General features: G+C 35.6%; 1 long non-coding RNA gene across 1 annotated transcript; it reads right to left on the minus strand.

Moving 5' to 3' along the window:
• Positions 1-5,112: 5,112 nt before the first annotated feature.
• Positions 5,113-8,006, minus strand: LOC137889540 (uncharacterized). Its single transcript, XR_011105223.1, has 4 exons — positions 7,957-8,006; positions 7,580-7,713; positions 6,919-7,011; positions 5,113-5,693 (listed from the first exon to the last, which is right to left on the minus strand). It is a non-coding gene; the product is annotated as an uncharacterized lncRNA (long non-coding RNA).
• Positions 8,007-8,954: the final 948 nt, after the last annotated feature.

The following is an 8,954-nucleotide window of genomic DNA, read 5'->3' on the forward strand; positions in this document are numbered from 1 at the left end:
TGGCACAGTCTGAGTTCTCTGTAAAATAAAGCCTATTGGATAGTCTAACTTGGGACCATTAGGTAATATGATTAGGAGCTCATTAACATTTGGTTATTTTAAGTTTATTTTAAAGAATACATATATTTGAATTTAATTTATTCGTTAGTGAATTGATTTTTATTTCATTAACAATGTGAAGGATGAGGGTATGCATAATGGCATTACCAGAAAGTACCTCGTTGGCAGGTTCACATACTATGCCGACATATTTTCACTCCCAACACGTCAAATACTGAGGCTCGGTCAGTTGCCCAAGAAGTCACAAGAAGTTAGGTTTAGTCAAAAAACCTACTTAGTTAGGATTAGGAAAAGTCATAGTTTGAGTATTAACGGCTCATGTAACAACTGATGTGACAAATTAGTCAACGTTGACTATTAGTTTCGCACGGGACACAAACAGCTGTCCCCTGGCTAAAAGTCCTGTTTTTGTTAACTTTCTCACTCTTTATACTATGTCAGATTCCGATGAGCCTCTAATAATGATGAGTTAGTTAAAAGCCTGGTGCATCTTATACACACGCTAAAGGGTGCCTTGGTGTGGCAGAAACCAAGCATCGGAATTTGACAAGTTGGGAGTGAGAACTGGTTGACTATTCCAACATGTGCTCTCTATGTAAATACTGTATAATTTAACGACTAATAATTTAGCCACTGTATAATTTAGCCACTAATTTAGCCACGATGTTGTCTAAGCCACTGATGGGCTCGACAACAAGTAAAACTTCAGAAGCTAGAATGTGTTTGGCCAATGTGCAACTTATCCTTATATGGCACCGGTGAGCACCATTTCCACTAATCTCATAGTGAAATATATTTTTTAATGCCCCTGAATGCATATCAAGACAGCAAAAGCTAACAGCTCTCTCTGTAGTAATTAATCTTGCTATCAAGAGGATTAACTTGGCAGTTTCTGTTCCGTCATTGAAAATAGTCTCGTCAACAAAGATTTTAAAACTTCCAATGAAGCGGTTCAGATAGCTGAAATTGCAGCAAAGCTTCCCAAAATGAAACAGTGGTATCTGATGGGAAAAAATAGATTCTTCCTTTTCTGCTATTCCCCATACACTGTGCCTTAGAGGGCTAGAAGAGGTAAACAGCGGCACAGAGACGACTCAAATCAAAGAGCAGCATTCTAATCACCTAACTGATAAATTACTTCACAGGTCTCTGTAGGTAAATCATTCCTCAGGAAGTAATGTCCTCTAGCATTAAAACCGCATTGCGTGTCTTGGAGTTGTGGTAGCCTACTATAAAATGACCTGCACACTGCTGAAAGAATTTACTTCAACAATATATTTTCACCTGATATTCTTTATTTAAGCGTATGTGGTACAAAAAGGTAGCTAGTTCAGTTATCTAACTATCATCAACGTCAAAGCCTGGTAAGTTTTGGCCTAAAACATCCCAGTTCAAATGAAGATAAAAAGCAACTGGTATTAAAAACACAGGACTTTCAGCAGGAGACAGGTGTTCAAGACACAAGTTTATGTCCCAAAGAGTTATTTTTAAGTTACGTGTTTTCTGTACTTAGGTTATGTTCTTGTTTTAATCCCAACCATGATAATGTTTATGTATACTATCCTATGTGTTTTAGTGTGATGGGTTTTGTAAAAAGTAAAAATTCCAGTATTTTTCAAATTGGGTCTTTGTCTCACAATTGTGGGCATTCTGACAGTGGGTTATGCTTACTTTCATGGGTATGATTCACCTGCAAAATGTCACTGCAATTGTGGATTAGTTCAGAACATACCATTAAAGCACATACAATTCCATTTGAAGTTAATCTTAACATTTTACATTGGGTTTATTTATTGTAGTGGATGTCACACACTCTTCCACTGTGTGAATTGTGGATTTATTACTTTATATTGCCTAATGTAAAATTATAGTTGGACAGTTTAACATAATGGTGCTTGACTTAACTATACCTCAGGACCATCAGAGCTATTTTACAGATTACCAACACTTTTTAAGGATGATATACTGTATTGGGCAACATAATATTTAGTTGTGAGCATTTAATATCTGTGGCTATAACTTCTATATTCCAACAGCACAGTATTTATGCACATGAGGACTGTGGAAGCAGCTGCATCTTACTGGTCGGTTGATGAACCCCCCTTTAGCCAAAACTGTCCCTGCAGGCCTCTGCATGGCCTCATTGGCTCCTCACCTTGAATCAGTGAATTGTTGATCGGGATGCCCAGTGGGATTGAATTGCAAAGGAACCAAATTTGTTGTGAGTAATCACTGACGCGATTGGGACGGGAGCATAGAAAATCATTATGCATAGATTTAGAATTTTTGAAATTTTGTTACCCAGAGGGGAATCACTGACCATGATTGAACAACCTGCTCCACACCGTGCCTGTCACACATGACACAGAGCGGACATTTGGTTTTTCTAATTAATTTACAAACCATACGTTGCATAACATTACTGTGCCTTACGGTGTGGCTCCAAAACAAACTAAAACAGTAAAAACTCAGTAGAAAGTTTTAGCACAAGATGATGGAGAAAGACAATATACAAATATGTTAGCATTGTTGTTTTTCCAACTCTAGTCAATACATGTTTAATGATAGCAGTTGTGAAGTATTCGGTTTCTACACAATACTAATACTATTACCAACAACTACCACTGTTTTTAACATCACATTTCATAATGAGTATGATTTTTGCCTACACCATTTCAAGTTGTCCCTGATTAAGACATGTCAATGTAAATAGGTGCCAGAGGGCAAACATTTTTTTTTAACAAATATCAAATCCTATACATCCCTGCATCAGACTATGCTAAATCATTATGCCAGTAGAAAATATGCCAGCACAGCGTATCTGAATCAAAGCCATTGTGACATGCAGCGTTTGTAGCTATGTAGCTGCCAACAAAACACTAGGACTTTTTTTAGGCCTCCGCTCGAAAAAAGCATACCCATACGAAACTGAGTGTAGCGTTGCAACCGTAAGGGCTATTTTAATAATTTTTGGATTGAAATAACCCTAACACTTGTGAGATGTGTTGATATGTGTAAATAACAGTATATATGTGTTACTGGTTAAGAGAATATCAAGATAACACACAGCACAAATTGAAAATTCTAAATTTCGCCTGAAAAAAAATCAATTTCAGGGTATTTTCTTTTAGAAATCATGTAGGTCCAAGCCTTCTAGCATTCCCAGATCATAGATCTATATGTTGAGGTTCTCTATACACATTTTTACTTAGATCAAGTGAAGCATTCATAAGATAGAGAGGATCTAGTACAGAGATGCCAGGCGAGGATTCCAATGTTTACACTTTTACACATGTTGCAAAATGTGTGTTATTTTAACTTTATCATGTACCAAACTATATATTTAACTTGTATACATCACTAATGATGTTCAATACATCTAAACAGAGCAGTTTGGGCTTCATTTGAAGGCCAGGATCCTTTCTAGGCCCTTTCCAGTCAGATCCAGCTCTGTGTCTCTGTTTAGGGCTGTATCTCAGCCCCCCTTTCTCCGATTTGCGCCATTGAGACCTCCTTCGAACCATAGGAGCCAATAGAATTGCAGGGAATTGAAAGTTAGATGATTGACAGCACTATTAGCCAATGGGAATGCAAAACGTCCCATCTGATGTCAGATCTGAAATCCAATTTGCTGAGACTTCCATCCCTCCCAACAAAGCGAGGAGTGTCGGAGACTTCTGTAAACAATGGATTCTCACAGAGCGGATGCAGCTGCAACACAGAAACGAGGAAGTACGGAAATATTTCATTTTTTCGCTGAGACTCGACCAAAAGTGAGTACAATATTCCATAAAGCTGTGTGACTTTTCTGTGTTTGATGCTGAAAAGCTCTGTGATGGTTTACCGGCGAGAGAAATGGAATATATTGCCGTAATCTGTGTCGAGTGGACATGCTTTTTGATGCGCTCTTCCGGAGCTAGCACGTAGCTAACGATCAGTAGCAGCTGTTTTCTCTGGTCAGTTATGGAATTATGGAGTTATGATTTGTGATGTTTTGTTATTTGGAAACGTACCGTATGGGAGATGTGTTTGTCTCATGTAGAAGTGACCATGTTCATGTTGTTCCCAGGACGCTGAGGTTTCTCCAGAGCTATTACATGACTATATTTGTTCTTCGTGTTTTTTTTTTCAGTCAATTTGTACACTGTACAGTGTACAATTTTTGGACTTCTGCGTCCATATGGGGGACCCTCGTCCCTAAAAGGTTAGCTGTCCATAAAACCAGTTCCCTGTTGTCGGATAAAAACTAATTAATTTCATCCCCACAATTACAACTATTAGCAGTTTAAGTGATCATGGTCTGTGATGCAGAGAAAGAAACTGAGATAATTTGCCCCTCGTTAATTCCCTTTTCTTTTTCCTCACACTGAGGGCCTCCTGTAACCTAGCTGTCTTTGCACCATCATTGGCTAAAATCCAGTCCTTATCCCAAAGTCCACCAGACCTCTTTAAATGATTCACTGAAAAAAATGATACTTTGGACTAACCTAAAAAAAATACTCTAATTTGTTACATGTAAATTTATTAGTTTGGACTAACCTAAAAAAATTACTCTCATTTGTAACATGTAAATTTATTAGTTTTTCTCAAATCATATTTGTGATTTGGTTGAAACATGAAATTTTGATTAAATACAAATCAAAATATTACTTTTGAAAAAGACAAAAAATTACATTCACACAAAGAAAAATAATTAATTATAAAGACCAAAAAGCATTTTTTTTTTTTACATTGATACAACTTTATTTTTCAATTTGGAAAAACCTTATATTTTCTATTACATACAAGCAAAGTTTTTACTTCAGATTAAACTAATTAAAACACTCTAATTTGTTACAGGTAATTTTATTAATTTTTCAAGTTATATTTCTGTTTTAGTACAAACTATCATTTTAACTACACAATTATCACATATTTAATTTAGTCCAAAGTAAAAACATTACTTAATATAGATGAATATATATTTTCTTGTTGCTTTTTTACAATTTAAACTTTTACCATAAACAATAGCTAAATTTGCTAGAATATAAAACATTTTGTTACAGTCAGTGTCTAATTTAGTTTACTTACTATAAAAAAGTAATGAAAATGAAATATTCACTTCAAAAGATTCACATAAATCTTAACATGAACAACATGGTTACATCTCTCCATAGAAACATGAGACAATATAAAAGCCATTACTGTTTCTAACATTGTAAAACTGGTTTGTTCATCTCTCCTTTAAAATGTGAGACAATGTAATACCCATGAAGAATATTTGAATTTGAATACAAGTTACATAACAACAAAACGCATGCTGTATCCAAAAGTCTTTTCATTGATTCAATATTTAGAGTTTGACACTCTGAACACACTGTGTATCATCTTCTTTGGTTCGATTTCCATGATTAGTTTTTGCAGCGCATCAAAAGTGTATTTGAGCTGACTTGGATAGCTCAAGTTTAGAGCATAAATGAGCCCAAATAACATAGCACATGCATGCGCTACTGATGGCAAATCATTAAGGACTTCCACACCATCGATAACAATTCCAATTTCGTGTGGTGGCTGGAGGCAATCCTCCTCCTTGATGACAAAACTGCCATTTCACACCTCTCAAGCTCTGTACCAGCTTCATCCTTCTGAACAACCTGATAAAAGACAATACACTTATTAAAAAAATGATTCTGATGAAACCAGTTTCTGATGTACCAATTTAAAAAACTACACCGTTCTCTAAATCAAATCTCAAACAAATCAATTGGAGCTGTAGTAATGCAAAAATGTAACAACTTGCAAAGTCCAGCAGATAATGACAGACAAATATTTGTATCATAGCAAAAATTTGACATTATCACAAGTACAGCATTCACAGAAGTTATAAATAAAAGATATCCTCCAAAAAGTTATAACATCTGCTGTGACAAAAAAAATATCAAATAGGACAATACAGTAGTATAAATACTTAAATTAAGATGTCCTACAATGTTAAAAGATTGAAACAACTGCTTAGTGTTTTCTGTTTTTTATTAATTTCACTGTGACACTTTACCTCAATGAAATATTTGGATATCATATACATTTTATGTCCGGGCTAAATATTTTGCACTTTAATTAAAATATTTTAATATGGTCCAGTGCCACTTGTAATGGTAATTTTTTACGTAGTATATATTTCTACTCAGTATATTGTATTCATGCATAAGTAATTTTGCTCTGGACATTGTTGAACTTCACCGTGTCTCTGTTGTGCAGAAGAAGGATTCTCCCTCTCTGTTCACATAGATAACTAACTGTGTTGTATGAGAATGTTCCATGCCACGGCCTTTGGGCTGCTTGTTTTGGTTGCTGGCCGTTTGTTTTTGAAAGTTGTTCCTATCAGTCTGAGACCAAAAGTCTGAGACCGAAATGTCTGTAACGTTGGCCATTGGCCCCCACCTTTGCTCATTCTGTATAAAGAAAGCTTGTTCACTTTTTTCGAGGTTCTTCCTCACTGAGACTGTACGCATTCTGTCGTGATGATTGAACCTTCTCTGCGCAGAGAATAAATACTTAAAAGACAACCTGGTTTTTGGTATTATGTATTTCAGCATGAAAAGACTCACGCAAAGCGGGTATAGGATTTTTTTTCCACCACACACTATACAGGGTTTTACAAATATAAACCAGTACAGATAGCTTAGTAAAAAACAACTGTTTGTTAAGAACCACTGGGGGACAGAGAACTCCACAATAATCATATGCATAGGCATATTAACATGCATGTACAATAAGCCTGAGTATTTGTATAGTACTAAAGAACATGTATGACCTCGAAAGTTTAAATATTTAATGTTTTATCTTGTCTAAAGCTTATGTGATTAATGCAAAACTTACCAGATACTCCTTGAGAAGGTTGTTCCCATCTTCCCCAAGGTAAACAACCAGGCACTTAAGCAGACACTCTCTTTTTAGATTCACCTCAGGGCTCTAGGTGAGAGCACAAACACACAAAATTATTATAAAATGCAAAATTATGCTGTCCAATTTTGCCAATTGACTGAAGATGCAAACACTAAACAATGAACAAATGGGCCCTTGGAGTTACAGTAATAGTGATCTAGGGCTGTCGCGGTTAAGGAATTTTCCCTGAAATTTTTTGTTTCAAATTACTTAGTTTATCCTGATTTAAGTGCTATATAAATAAGCTATTTTGTAAGGCTAGAATTAGGTATATTGTTGCCTTTTAAATGACAAAAGGATTAGGTGAGTTTTAATACTAAGTAAATACTTAATTATTATTAAATGCAGAACACAGAAAGGAAATGAGATGCAGACTTTCATTTTTTCAACTCTTGCTAATGACAAAGTAAAGTGCCACACTCACTTGACATTCGGTTGGATGGTCAATAGCAATATTGCACTTTTTGCAAGGCCCTAATGTACACACGCTTTGAGCAAACCATTTTAAAGACCTTTGAAACTCAAAAGATTAACGTAGTACATCTGTCAACAGGTAATCTCTGACTCCAAAGTCGTAAGCAAAGCAAGTACATACGTGATCAAGAACTTTCAGTATATTCCGGGCTTTCTCCCCGATAACTCCTCCCTTCTTTCATAGTGCTTGTCCAAGGAAGCGAGGAACCACGGCTGAAGTGGCACAGTCGTAATTCTTGTAAATTCAGCATTGATCTTTGAAAAACATCATAGCACATGCAAATATTATAAAACAATACATGTTGCATTGCAGATGTGCTTTTTAGTAGGTTTCTTATGATAGGAGAAAATATAATTTACTTTACAAGCCACCACTGACTTATTGCCATTGATTTAAAAAGTCACATAAATACATTCTTACACAAAATGCTCCTGAATTGACTTCTTTTGTTTGAATATCTACATTTTCGGCTGTACAAAATCTGCAAACATATTTACCTGAAAAATGTTCCAAGAAACCTGCGATACTGTGGGCCCCGAGATTGTCTGCTAGGACACAATGAACAAAGCCTTTCACGGTTTTCCCCAACTTGGCAATAAACAGTCCTTGTTGTTCTAATATAGTAAGATCATCTACTAAGGGCTTCAATACACTGTCATAACCATAGCACTTAACATCCTCACTATGAATAAGAGCAGCTAAATACATATTAGACAGTGATGAGTGAAAACTACTAGGTAAGTTCCCCAATGCCCAATATATCCCAAAGATTTTATGGGGTTTTTTCTGGAGGTGCCCAGTGGATTACACATTTCAAAATCATCTATATACAAAATAAGTGAAATAGCACACTCCTTTGACAATTGCAAATTGTATTTGTAATTAATACTATCATAAAAGGATTTATACTGAATTTCATCAGATTGAACTTGATGGGGATATTTCAAATTGATTGCTTTATCCAGAAACATTTGACAACTTAAGATCTGCTGTAAAGACTTAAGTATGGAAACGTACTGAAAGGATTTCCCGTTTTGTGAATCAAGCACAAATTTTATAGGTTCTACAATATTAAAATGTTTTTTGTAGTAAGTCTTTCGCTTCCAAGCAGTGGAAAGTGGGCTGTGACCACTAAAACAAGCCGCAACAGGATTTGACTTAGAAAGGGTTGATGCTAGTTCTTGCAGAACCGTTTCATCGACTTTACAGTTACTATTTTCTAAGTGCTGAGCTATTGTTTGATGGACAAGAGGGACAGTAGCAGTCCTTATTAAATAGTCAAACTCTTGCAAAAGTTCATCAACAGCCACTCTAGAAACAAGATAAATATGTTCTAGCTTCAGTAAGAGAGAGGCAACTTTGAGCTCAACATTATATGGCAAGTCATTTAAATCGTGAACATCGAAACTAGAGTCACCCAAATCCTCTGTACTTAAATCATCTGAAGGCTCAGTACCAACACTATCAATCTGGATACTGTTAGAATAATTACCTT

This window comes from Cebidichthys violaceus, unplaced genomic scaffold (genome assembly GCF_023349555.1).
Source record: "Cebidichthys violaceus isolate CVI_PGR_0920_01 unplaced genomic scaffold, fCebVio1.0.p SCAF_6, whole genome shotgun sequence".
Taxonomy (NCBI): domain Eukaryota; kingdom Metazoa; phylum Chordata; class Actinopteri; order Perciformes; family Stichaeidae; genus Cebidichthys; species Cebidichthys violaceus.